This window comes from Pseudophryne corroboree, chromosome 1, assembly GCF_028390025.1.
Source record: "Pseudophryne corroboree isolate aPseCor3 chromosome 1, aPseCor3.hap2, whole genome shotgun sequence".
NCBI lineage: Eukaryota > Metazoa > Chordata > Amphibia > Anura > Myobatrachidae > Pseudophryne > Pseudophryne corroboree.
This window is the reverse complement of record NC_086444.1, coordinates 177,478,643-177,492,743: the sequence shown is the minus strand read 5'-3', so window position 1 is coordinate 177,492,743 and position 14,101 is coordinate 177,478,643. Positions and strand designations below refer to the sequence as shown.

Sequence of the window (14,101 nt, the reverse complement as noted above, 5' to 3'; positions counted from 1 at the left end):
GCTTTTACTTGCCCTGCTTTACATGATGCATTTTTGCCTGTAAAACAATTTGTCATGTGACTTTCCGGCTGCATTGCATATCCTGCCAGCCAACCCAAGACTTGTAGTTCCACAAAGCTGGAGAGCCACGTGTTGTCTGTCTGTTCTGTAGTAGGGGACTGGTTGAACTAACCTGCACAGTACTTCTATTGTGTCCTGAGTAGATTGAGCAACTAACGTCATTAATAGAAGAATACGCTTCACAATGACTGCTTTAAGGAATCTGTATGTGTCGTCTGGCTCACATACTGTATATCGGGGCAGATTCAGTTAGCGCAGAAGCAGCTGAAACAGATCCCGACGGCTTCAGTATGTTAACTGTAGAAGGCGGACTCTATTGCAGCCTATGGAGCTGCAAACATAATCTGCCTACCATAACTGATAGATAAATGCGCAGCGCAAGCTGTCCACCGCAGCTCATGCTGAATTGAGTCTGCCCCATAGGGGCTCATGAGCCTGGTTCATTTACAGTGGTACATTTATGAATTTAAAAAGGGCAGTAATATTAATTGCAAATCCAGGAATGTTTTGCATTCAGTATTATTGCCCCTTTTACATGCTATTTGCAGAACTGTTGACAAGCAAATACCCCTCCAAGTCTTTTAAATAACACCCAGTTATTGGTATTGGGGTGGCATGTTAATGCCTGCAGCAGCACCCTACATTGCCCTTATATTGTGCGTTTTACAGGTCGATTCACAACGTTCGGCTACCGCATGTTTGGGAGATGTACATTGTCTGACCCTCAGGCCAAACCTTGCGATCTTATATCACCTGTAATTGAATTCATCCCCCAAAAATGACCAAACCCAGCTCCCTATTTTTCTGACACTCCTTTGCCTCAATGTTACTGTATGTTAATTATCTTTAAAGTACTTTAGTTATTGATCTCTATTTTTGGCTTGTCATTTCTGCTTGTGGTTAGATTTAGGTATTAACTGAAAATGTCAGTGATTTATTGTTCATTTGATTTGTAATGTAATCTTTGTGCTAACTATCATGTTAAGCTTTTGTGTGCATTATCTGGTGACACTTGCTTGTTGTACTAGCATGTACTGTACCTATGCACCTGCATCTGGCATTTTGTGCTATTTTTACTGTCCAAAATGTCAATTTCATTGTGAAGTTACAATTGTTGGTATGTGGAACTGAACATTATTTAATGTTGACGTCTGCTCAAGGCGCGATATGTTTATTACAAAAGGAACATGCTGTGCTGTAACCAAATTACATTTTCACAATTTGACAATAACTGGTTGAATGGGTGTAGTATGAGTGGCCGGCGGCCGCGATCCCAGGGGCCAGCATACCGGCGCCAGGATCCCGACTGCCGGCATACCGACAGCTGGGCAAGCGCTAATGAGACCCTTGCGGGCTCGCTGCGCTCGCCACGCTATTTATTCTTCCTCCAGGGGGGTCGTGGACCCCCAAGAGGGAGAATGTGTTGGCATGCGGCGGTCGACACCCGGTTGGGGTGTAGTATGAGTGGCTGGCGGCATACTGAAGACCACCCGGTTGAATATGTGGAGTTAAATCTATGTTTAATTTAACTTTTTACTATTTTTGTGTTTTGGATGTCTGTGAAGTATTTTCACATCTTGTGGTTGTGCTAGGAGAAAGTGTGAAGAAATTATTTTGGATCTTCAGTGCTAGATTAGCAAAAGGTTGGAATAAACTACTGCCGGATAGCTTTTGAATTATGTACATTTGGGTGTATTGCATTTTACTATATGAGCATTGTATGTTTTTTAAGGGATGCTAAATGGAAAGTAAAAATAGACTCATTTGAAAATGCAACTTGTATCGCTGACAAATATAGCATGACTACACTGAAAGGCTTTCTTTGCTTTGCCTAGCACATAAGAATTCATGTGCTTCAAGCCATTTACAATGTCGCTAAACTATGAGCAGGCTTAGGGGTATATGCAATTCACGGCGAATCGCGGCAAATTATCGCCGTTTTTTAATTTGACACAATTCGACAGGTGAATTCCGGCAGGTGGCTGCCGGAATTCACCATATTCAATGAAAAACGGATTCGACAGTCCCGCGGGCGAAAAACGTCCGATTTGCCGGATTTTGCCGCGATTTAAAAAAACGGGAAAAACCCGGAAAAAAATGGCGTGGGGTCCCCCCTCCAAAGCATAACCAGCCTCGGGCTCTTCGAGTTGGTCCTGGTTTTAAAAATCCGGGGACAAAATTGACAGCGGATCCCCCATATTTTTAAAACCAGCACCGGGCTCTGCGCCTGGTGCTGGTGCAAAAAATACGGGGGACAAAACGTGTAGGGGTCCCCCGTATTTTTTACACCAGCATCGGGCTTTACTAGCTGGACAGATAATGCCACAGCCGGGGGTCACTTTTATACAGTGCCCTGCGGCCGTGGCATTAAATATCCAACTAGTCACCCCTTGCCGGGGTACCCTGGGGGAGTGGGGACCCCTTCAATCAAGGGGTCCCCCCCCCCCCAGCCACCCAAGGGCCAGGGGCGAAGCCCGAGGCTGTCCCCCCCCATCCAAGGGCTGCGGATGGGAGGCTGATAGCCTTGAGAAAAATGTCTGAATAGTGTTTTTTCCAGTAGTACTACAAGTCCCAGCAAGCCTCCCCCGCAAGCTTGTACTTGGAGAACCACAAGTACCAGCATGCGGGAGAAAAACGGGCCCGCTGGTACCTGTAGTACTACTGGGAAAAAAATACCCAAATAAAAACAGGACACACACACCGTGACAAGTACAACTTTATTACATACTGCCGACACACACATACTTACCTATGTTGACACGAAGCAGTCGGTCCTCTTCTCCAAGTAGAATCCACGGATACCTGAAAATAAAAGATAATTATACTCAACTTCCAGCGTCCAGAGATACATCCGCGTCCAGAAAATAATCCAGGTACTTGGCAAAAAAAAAAACGCAATGACCCAATCCTGCGGACTGAAAGGGGTCCCATATTGACACATGAGACCCCTTTCCCCGAATGTGCCGGGACCCCACGTGACTCCTGTCACTGAGGTCCTTTCAGCCAATCAGGAAGCGCTACTACGTGGCGCTCACCTGATTGGCTGTGCGCTGTCTGTGCTGTGACAGCGCATCGCAAAGCCTCTCCATTATATTCAATGGTGGGAACTTTGCGGCTAGCGGTGGGGTCACCCGCCGGTCAGCGGCTGACCGCGGGTAACCCCCCCGCTGACGGCAAAGTTCCCACCATTGAATATAATGGAGAGGCTTTGCGATGCGCTGTCACAGCACAGACAGCGCACAGCCAATCAGGTGAGCGCCACGTAGTAGCGCTTCCTGATTGGCTGAAAGGACCTCAGTGACAGGAGTCACGTGGGGTCCCGGCACATTCGGGGAAAGGGGTCTCGTGTCAATATGGGACCCCTTTCAGTCCGCAGGATCGGGTCATTGCGTTTTTTTTTTTTTGCCAAGTACTTGGATTATTTTCTGGACGTGGATGTATCTCTGGACGCTGGAAGGGGAGTATAATTATCTTTTATTTTCAGGTATCCGTGGATTCTACATGGAGAAGAGGACCGACTGCTTCGTGTCAACATAGGTAAGTATGTGTGTGTCGGCAGTATGTAATAAAGTTGTACTTGTCACGGTGTGTGTGTCCTGTTTTTATTTGGGTATTTTTTTTCCAGTAGTACTACTACAGGTACCAGCGGGCCCGTTTTTCTCCCGCATGCTGGTACTTGTGGTTCTCCAAGTACCAGCTTGCGGGGGAGGCTTGCTGGGACTTGTAGTACTACTGGAAAAAACAATATTCAGACATTTTTCTCAAGGCTATCAGCCTCCCATCCGCAGCCCTTGGATGGGGGGGACAGCCTCGGGCTTCACCCCTGGCCCTTGGGTGGCTGGGGGGGGGACCCCTTGATTGAAGGGGTCCCCACTCCCCCAGGGTACCCCGGCCAGGGGTGACTAGTTGGATATTTAATGCCATGGCCGCAGGGCACTGTATAAAAGTGACCCCGGCTGTGGCATTATCTGTCCAGCTAGTGGAGCCTGATGCTGGTGTAAAAAATACGGGGGACCCCTACTCGTTTTGTCCCCCGTATTCTTTGCACCAGCACCAGGTGCAGAGCCCGGTGCTGGTTTTAAAAATACGGGGGATCCTCTGTCAAATTTTTCCCCGCATTTTTAGAACCAGGACCAGCTCGAAGAGCCCGAGGCTGGTTATGCTTTGGAAGGGGGACCCCACGCCATTTTTTCCCTTGATTTTAACGTTCCAGCTATAAAAAAAATATATATATATTTTAAAAAATATATAAAAAATACTTGTGCAACCAAAAAAGACAAACCAAGTACCTAATCCCTTCTAATAAAAATAGATATGCTATTCCCCCCCAAAAAAACACCAAAAAAAACATGTTTTAAAATTTATTTATTGGTTTCACCCTCCAAAGTGTGGCGGATTGAAAATGACGAATTTACTGTCTAAAAGCACTGTTGTCGAATTTCCAAACTTGAATTGAATACTCTTTGGTCGAATTGCAGCACTTGTATCATTGCAGAAAAGTCGAATTTGACAAAAGTCGAATTTCAAAAAGTCGAATTTTGAAAGTCCGTTTTTTTTGACGGAAAGCACTGAATTGCATTGACAATTTTTTTTTTTTTTTTGCGAAAAAATCCCGAAATTCGACAATTTCGGGAATTCGACCGCAATTGCATATACCCCTTAGTAGTCTATATGTGTCTCCTCTATCTGGCTCTCCTAAACTTAGGTGGCCCTCCGTATCTTCTGACATTCCAGTTTCGTTGCTTGGGACAGGGGGTGTGGCTACATCATGATGATTACATGACCATACCAGGAGGCGTGGTTACATCATGATGAAGGTATGGCCATACTAGGCGAGGTGGCTATCACATAAAAAAAGCCATAAATCTACCCATTCACTGTTGCGCCACATAATAGTGCCCTAGTTCATTTTCTGATCCATAGTAGTGTGTTATTCACGTTATGTCACATTGAAAGGCTGTCAGTGCACATTATGCAACACAGTACCCCCAATTCACATTGGGGTCAATGGATTGAGAAGTGAATAGAACCGGTAAATTGGTCCCAGCGTTAATCAATACAGCGTGTTGCTTTGGCAGACTAGTGTGTTTCTACGCGCACCCCTCCGGGAGTGCAAGCAGAAATCCAACAAAACTAGTGTCACAATGCTGTTTTGTGCCTTTGCGCAGCGCAAACAGCATCGCAGCGGGGGAACTTATGTCAGAGAATGCCCATACTCGCGCCTAAATACCCTGTATAAGGCACAAGTACAGGCATTCACAGACAAAGCAGTACGCGGATTTGAATAGCGCATTATGATATACAGTGTCCCAGGTTCATATTATGTAACATTACTGTGCCCCAGTTAATATTATGCCACACTATAGTTTCTCCGTTTCATAGTGTGCCACATTACAGTCCCCCAATTCATAATATGTAATATAATGCCCTCCAGTTCGTTTTGTACCACATTAAAATGTGATTGTTCAGGGGCATAACTAGATACATTGTAGGCTCCAAACCAAAAGTTTTTCAGGGCCCTTATGTATCCATCAATGTTGAAAAATGTATAAAACACATGTAACTTTGGCAGGGAAAGTGGTCCCCTCTCAGCTCTGGGCACCATAGCAGCTGCACTCCCTGCACCTATGGTAGCTACGCCTGTGTGTGTGTGTGTGTGTGTGTGTGTGTGTGTGTGTCCGTCAAAGCTCTTATTGTCAGGAAGGCTGATGTTCATTGCATAATATGTCCCCTCTACAGTGATGAACTTTTTATTTTAAAAATATGAATGCCTGATGTTTTATGTAACTCATTTAGCATAAGGAAACCTACAGTAAATGTTAAAGTTTAAATCCATCCATTTACTGTGAGAACGGCTTTCACTAAAGTTCTGTATGGCTGTGCATCGCCTCGGGCTTGTTCAGCTGAGTATACATGGGGGGGTCATTGAAACTATGTTAAATGGTTCATAAACTGTAACAAGCATTCAATTTCCTGGATACCATAGACTACTGTCAGTTTGTTTTAAATCCTACAGAACAAAATGTAAATACAGGTTGAGTATCCCTTATCCAAAATGCTTGGGACCAGAGGTATTTTGGATATGGGATTTTTCCGTATTTTGGAATAATTGCATACCATAATGAGATATCATGGTGATGGGACCTAAGTCTAAGCACAGAATGCATTTATGTTACATATACACCTTATACACACAGCCTGAAGGTCATTTTAGCCAATATTTTTTGTAACTTTGTGCATTGAACAAAGTGTGTGTACAGTCACACAATTCATTTATGTTTCATATACACCTTATACACACAGCCTGAAGGTCATTTAATACAATAGTTTTAATAACTTTGAGTATTAAACAAAGTTTGTGTACATTGAGCCATCAAAAAACAAAGGTTTCACTATCTCACTCTCACTCAAAAAAGTCAGTATTTCGGAATATTTGGATATGGGATACTCAACCTGTATAAAGTAATAATACACTGACTAAAAGCTGCTGGCAGTAATCGGATATTAGAACGCTGCTGTTGCTTTGTACGGGTTGGGGATGGAATCCTAGTCAGTATACCAACACCGGGATCCCGGCCGCCAGAATGCCAGCAGCGAGGCAAGCGCTAGAAGGCCCCTTGCAGGCTCGCTGTGCTCTCCACGCTGCGGGCTCGGTGGCTCGCTGCACACTCCACAGGTTCTATTCTTACTCTATGGGTGTCGTGGACACTCACAAGTGGGAAGAGCCCTGGCGCCCCTGTCAGCATTCTCTGCGTCTGTATTCTGACCGCCTGGATCCCGACCGCCAGGATATTGACTACATCCCCTTTGTACTAGCTGCCGAGTGGCGTTTGTCAGTAGGTTCCTTGTATTGTTTCTGGCCTTTGTGTGGTGACTTACTGAATGGGAATTGTGGTAAAAGCATAACTATGGGGTATATGCAATTGCGGTCGAATTCCCGAAATTGTCGAATTTCGGGTCATTTTCGCCCCAAAAAAAAATTCGCCTATGCAATTCAGTGCTTTCCGACCAAAAAACGGACTTTCAAAATTCGACTTTTTGAAATTCGAATTTTTGCAAATTCGACTTTTCTGCAATGATACAAGTGCTGCAATTCGACAAAAGCATATTCAATTCAAGTTTGGAAATTCGACAGCAGTGCTTTTAGACAGCAAATTCGTCATTTTCAATCCGCCACACTTTGGAGGGTGAAAACAATAAAAAAAAATTTAAACATGTTTTTTTTGGTGTTTTTTTTTTTTAGGAATAGCATATCTATTTATATTAGAAGGGATTAGGTACTTTTTTTTTGGGATGCACAAATATTATTTATATATTTTTTAAAATATTATTTTTTTTTTATTTTTTTTTATTGCTGGAACGGTAAAATCCTTAAAAAAAAAAAATGGCCCATATACTGTACAGTATGTCCTCTCCTCACACACCAATTATGTTTTGGTTTCTATCCCCAGGAACCCTGTATTTATCAGATTCAGAAACTGGGGACACTGAAAGAGCATCTGGTGCAATAAACTGCACTCGCATCTAATTACTATGATATGGCAGAACATATAAGAGAAAATTAGGGTTGTACTTCTTCATAAGTGAACAACCCCTTTTTCAGCTATTAAATGAAGTGTATTAATCTGCATATTCAGGAAAGAGAAATATTTGCGGTTAGAGAATAATCATTTTTGGATTTTAGATGTAATGCACATACTGTAGTTATTTCTAGCTTTACAGATGTGTTCTCCTACATCCTTGTTACGGTCATGTTAAACAGCCCTTCTAGTTGCGCCTAGCCCTCAGCGCATTTACTAACGGCGGGCATCTCATTGTGCATTTCTCCCCCGAAAATTTTGTTATTAGCATCGCTATGTACATAAGACACACACCCAGACTCTGCTGATTAATATGATATGTGGCATGTGTATATTCTGTGTGTGACTGAGGCTGTATATGCCTATGAAACACTACATTACAGTGTTTTCTTGGAATAACAAAGCATTTCATATGCAGATACAGCCTCAGTTGCACATGCTTCATTTTAATCAGCAGAGTCTGCTTGTGCGTCTTATTCACACAGCAATGCTGAGACACATTTTGGGGGGAAAAAGATACCTGACGTTAGCAGAACTGCCCAGGAAGTACCAGCTCACTCACACCAGACATCTCGCAGTGCATGGTGTATTGAGGCAAGATGTATGAGGACACACCTGTATATAGGAAAGACTGGTAGCCTGAAGACCAGTCTGCCTTTCAGATATTAAGTAAGCTGGTGATCACTTATTTATTATGAACATTTTTTTTCATATAGTGCAGCATATTCCGTTGCTTGTCATCATTAGCCAGGAAGAAACATAATGCCAGTTTCAATCTACTTGTATTTCCAGGACCGTTATCCATGTGTGACCTGTGTATGGTTATTCTGTGTATAAAAACATATTTGTACTATCTGTTTCTGACAAGCAAATGTCATACTTTGAATTCTGTCTAATTATTCCTAATGATAATGATAATTTAATGTACTATTAGAAAAGCTTGGAAAGTGTTACTAATTTAAACTGTATTTTTGCAGTCTCAGACCATGCAACAATTATTTCTTAATAATACTGCTGTGTAATTACTTCTTGAAGCAAACCTTAAAATCCAATAAACATGATTACTATATATGAATCAAATCTGGTGTGTGCCTTCAGCAGTCAGAATTTCCTCACCCAGCTGCCTTCAGAGGTATCATTCCTTTGAGTGGAAATCTTTTTGTTGAAATGTCCTGGTTTTGTTATGATGTTACCTTTTTGTTGTGACCAGAGATGTTACTAAGGGGGACATTTGCTAAGCAGTGATAAGAGCGGAGAAGTGAGCCAGTGGAGAAGTTGCCGCATCAACCAATCAGCACTAAAGTAACATCTATAATTTGCATACTATAAAATGATACAGAGCTACTGATCACTATCACTGCTTAGTAAATGTCCCCCTATGTTCCCTATAAAGCATATTGGGATATGTGGAAGATTGTTTTATTCTCCATCTCAAATATGAAAGCTAACTTCATTTATGTATTTCGATCATTTAATGTAGCTTTATGGGTAAGTTTATACCCCTTTCACACCGATCATTGACCAAGGTTGTGCGTCTGTGTGAGTGGCTCTACCTGGGTTTTCTGATCCGCCTCTGCGATCTTGGTCTTGACGGCTGTTTTTCCCGTGTCTGAGCCAGATACGTTGCTGCGTAAAAGGGTGTTCCTGGGTTACTCTACCTAGGTTATGTTAAAAGGAGCTCATTGAGCTCTTATTTTAATACCCCTTCTTCACTATACCCCTTTTACACCTACGAGCACGGGTCGCAGCCGGGAGCCTGACACGGGAGCTGCCCCCTGCTGCGACCCGTGCTCGGTCCCTTTCCCATTAGCAGTCACAACCCGGCATATGCCGGGTTGGTGACGCTTCTAGCTACACGGCAGGGGCGGCGCAGGGAGATCACATGATCTCCCAGCGCCGCCCATCCATACAGTGTAAACGGGAGCCGTGTCGCATCGACACGGCTCCCGTTTACACTACACCCTACCCGGATCATTCCCGTGTCCTACCCAGGTAAATAGCCGGGTAGGATTCACGGGTCACTTGATCCGGGTTTACCCTTTTCCACTTGCCAAAAACACGGGTAAATGCGCGCCCCCGTGCATTTACCCGTGTTTTTTGAGCTAGTGGAAAAGGGGTATGAGACATGAACTCAGGGAAACAACTCTGGTCATGACCAGTGTTGTAGAGCCGGTTCACATAACCCAGGTTGCCCCAGTTCACACTGACACACGACATGTATGGGTTTTTATTGGTTCCTTGTCTTTGTGTGAAAAGGGTATCAATACGGGTTGATAACATGCGTTATCCTGGCTCGGAGCTGGGATTTCGGTGTGAAGGGGGGATATAACCACTTCAGAAAATTATTTAGGGTACTCTAAATCATATTACAGTATTCACTACCCTCATTTAACAGTGCGTTTTTTGAGGACAGCTTAATTTTCCCAGTTCTACATCCTTATTGGATTTTAATAATAATTGTCTTTGCAAACCATTTGTTATTCATTTTTATGTTGAATTGTATGAGGACATTAGGTCTCTGTAGCAGTAATTGCAGCCAATTTTTATTAGGTAATTTGGCAAACAATATAGTTTGGACTCCTGCACAACCCCCATTCCTCATTTTCAGCTTTGACACATTCCAAGAGATTTCAGGTAGCTGTCATTACTCATCTTAAGAGGATAGGGGTGAAGGATTGTGTATTATAACCTGCCTATTTGTTAGGAACATGAAGTAATGCTTCCTGCTGCAGAAAGCCAGTTTTGTTTAAGCAGAACTTAGAAGTGCTGTATTTCATTGCTAAGGCAGGAGGAAAGTGAATCATTCTTTGCAAATACACGTAATATTATTTTGAAGATAGGAATCTTAACAATTTTTGACTAAAATTGAATATCTAAGAAAATCTAAATAGTAGAATATACTTTGTACCCAGAAACCTGTTGTCCCCCTCATCTGCAAAACCACCTCCATTTTCTTCATAACCAAACCATTCTTCAGTGGAATCCACATTTGCTGCAGTTTGCTTTCCTTCGCCCCAGCTACCATTTTGCTTTACCATCTGACATACTGGATTATAAAATCTCACCAAAAGACTTTAATTTAACAGCACCATAAAAAGAAGGATGCTTTGATCATTAATAAGATCTGCATGTTGTCAAACATGACGGTTAGGTATAATGTCCCTTCCTAGTAGAAACTCTTCCTTTTATTTGTTCTTTCCATTTTTTTTTTTTTTTTTTTATAAAGTTTGCTTCCACCGTCCACGTGACATCTAGAGATTATGGTGATCACTTTGGCATAGGAAGATTAGGATAATATCTGCTACTGAATCTTGTTAAGGCAAATCCTTCTGGCCGTAATCTGCGTGAGTCCGTAGCAGCTGTGAGGTGTAGGTGGTATGTTCATGGGTGTCCAGGTTTAATTAGGGCTACTGTATAACAGAATAAGCAGAGATCCAAATATGTTACAGATTTGTATTTACACCATGGGCCTAATTCAGACCAGATCGCTAGGCTGCGTTTTCGTACAGTGTTCTATCAGGTCTAAACTGCGCATGCATATGCACCGCAATGTGCAGGCGCATTGCATGGGTACAAAGCAAATCGCTGCTCAGCGATGGGTTTGTGCGAAGGATCTGTTCGCACTGGTGTTCGCAAGGAGATTGACAGGGAGAAGGCGTTTGTGGGTGGCAACTGACCGTTTTCTGGGAGTGTTTGGAAAAATGCAGGAGTGTTTGCATGGCTGGTGTCTGACGTCAATTCCTGTCCTGAACAGGCTGAAGCGATCACAGTGGCTGAGTAAGTCCTGGGCTGTGCAGAAACTGCACAAAATGTGTTTGTACAGCTCTGATACACATGCATTTGCACAGTGAAAATACACTCCCCCCGTAAGCGGGGACTATCCGATCGCAGCAGTGCAAAAATCGCCTGCTAGCAATCAGGTCTGAATTAGCCCCCAAATGTATTAAAAAGGAAAAAGAGATAAAATAGAGGTTTTATTAATAGTTTCCATTACTGGTGGAATCTCCTTTGGAGTACTCTTTACCCTCTATCCCCAAAGCTGCTTCACTATCCCCTAAATTAGGCAGTGTCCATAATAGCCTTCTGTGTTACTGTAATAAGGCCTGCTTTTTAACAAGAAACATGCTTACTGTGACATTGTTGGCATTAAATCAGTAATTGGCAATACATTAGTAAGATGGATGTGATTTTATGTAGCACTGGTACGTTGTGCCCTGGTAGGCCTGTATCAACCAGGCGGTATCAACCAGGCGGAGTCCTCTTCTCTCTTAGAAACACACCCTTGTATGACATATGATATTGTACATTCACAATTGCAGTTCACAATTTCTGCGGGCTGCACCCACCTTATGAAATGCCCTCCCACGCACAATAAAACTCTCCTCTAGCCTCCAAACTTTGAAGCGTTACCCTGAAAACTCACCTCTACAGGCAAGCCTATCAAATTCCTGAACCGCCCATGTGACCTTCAGAAGCATTCATATCTAATTACATCTCATCAGGACGGTCTTTGTAATCTGGTTAGATCGCTATGTATAGATAGTGCCTATCATTGTGTATCCTTCCTAATTCCCTATAGATTGTAAACTCGCTTCGTGAGTACCCCCCTTAACTCTGTCTGTCTGTCTTATCACTGTTGTTTCCGATTGTAAAGCACAACGGAATATGCTGCGCTATATAAGGAACTGTAAATAAATATGTATCAGCATTTTGCATGAACAATGGCATCTTTATTTGGGAATCCTTATATTGCCTATTTATGGTAACATATGTGATAAGTATGATAAAAGTATGTCTTTTGTGTGTTTTAAATATTTCAGTAATATTCAATCTGAGATTGATGTCACTTCTTCATGTTGTATTTATAATGTTATGTTCTGGCAAATCAGTAACCATAAACCTGCATAATCTGTATTAGACTTACCACTGTAGGAGATAATGCCCCCATTAGTGACGTTGAGGGAGCCGCACCGCCCCAATAGTGACGCCGGAGAGGTTGTGCCCCCTTCTTGGGAGATCTTGGCACATCTGCACCCTGCCCGCAATGCATCCTGGAGGGAACACTAATTATCAAGGTTTTATTGTTAAGAGACCATTTGCAACAAGCATGTTTCTTGCCACATTGCCAGTATAATCCACTATATAACAGAAGCTGCTCTCCTTCTGCTAATCAGGGCTCTCACCAAGTAGACCAGGGGCTCCCAACCATGGTGCAACAACATTTTATTTACGGTAATTACATATACTTCTGAATATTTCCTTACACTTTACAGTTGGGATTTTGTGAAAAATGAATTGTGTATTATGTAGACCTGGTCAAACCGTTCTCATAAGTGCTGTATTTCACCCATACATCAGCAGTGTGATCACTAACATTGCTTTTCAAATCCTATTTAATATGTGAGGGATATAAATCTGAACCGTGCTCAGTGCTTTCCAGTTACTGTGACACAAGTGACAGATATCTTAGTACATACTGTAGAAATGTGAATATCATTATGCATTTCTTCACATCTTATTCACACACATTTCAGGCTATACTCACATCACTTATTTATTCCCTTTTAGAGACTTCCTAATGTTATAGTAAATACCTGTTATGGGCAGTGGTGGGAATCACTCGTATTGATCTTAATCTATTATTGCTGAGGAAAACACTACCCATTGTGTGATTTTTGTGAGCATAGAGGACTATTTAGGGTTGCTTTTCTGCTGATTTATGCGTGTTAGGTTTACTGTAATATGAAAAACTGACATTGCCGCTCAACGACAGACAGCTGCATGTTCTCCCGAGACCCTCTTAGCTTTTCATGCGTGTCTCTCCCCCCCCTCATTACATCACGTCCAGGCTGTTATTCAACTATTTTTATTAGATGTGATGTGTGGCCGATGATTTGGCAACAGTGGTTTTCCATGTTGTGCAGACGGCAATCTGGTGATGAGAATAGTATTATTAATAGAAATATATTGTTACAACACAGTGGTGGGCTGTGGGGCTGTCGCTCAGCTGCAGCTCTCAGTCAGCATGTAGCAGAGCATCTTCAATTTTAATTAATCAGTGAATAACCACAAATTATTAAAGTCGAGTACAGTCCTAGAGTGAGTGTGGCTACTTTACAGTTTATTGATGTGCATTTTTAAGTAAAATATTTTTCAGCTGTATCAGTATGTAATAATCACATTTAAAGGATCACTCAACTAAAAATGTTGTTTATAAAGTATTAGTGTTCACTCTAGGCTGTTTTGCCCGATTTTATTAAGGCAAAACCCGCCCTGCCCTTTCTGCGACGCCCTGCTAAAGAGCCTGCCCGCTTCCTGCTCTCCCAACGTGTATAGATGCCGTGCGCATGCGCACAGCATCCATTCACGCTACGGGAGAGCGCTGGGGGGAAGCCCAGCACCTCCGTAGGTGCTAGGCACGCCCCCTTTATTGGCGCCGCTGGCTGCCCACGCCCCCTTTA

The 14,101-nt window shown here is 42.8% G+C and overlaps 1 protein-coding gene across 4 annotated transcripts in view; it reads left to right on the top strand.

The window, feature by feature from the left end:
* The window catches only part of SSBP2 (single stranded DNA binding protein 2), a 385,422-nt gene that overhangs the window by 179,177 nt on the left and 192,144 nt on the right, over window positions 1-14,101 (top strand). The gene's annotated exons all lie outside the window — the stretch shown is intronic.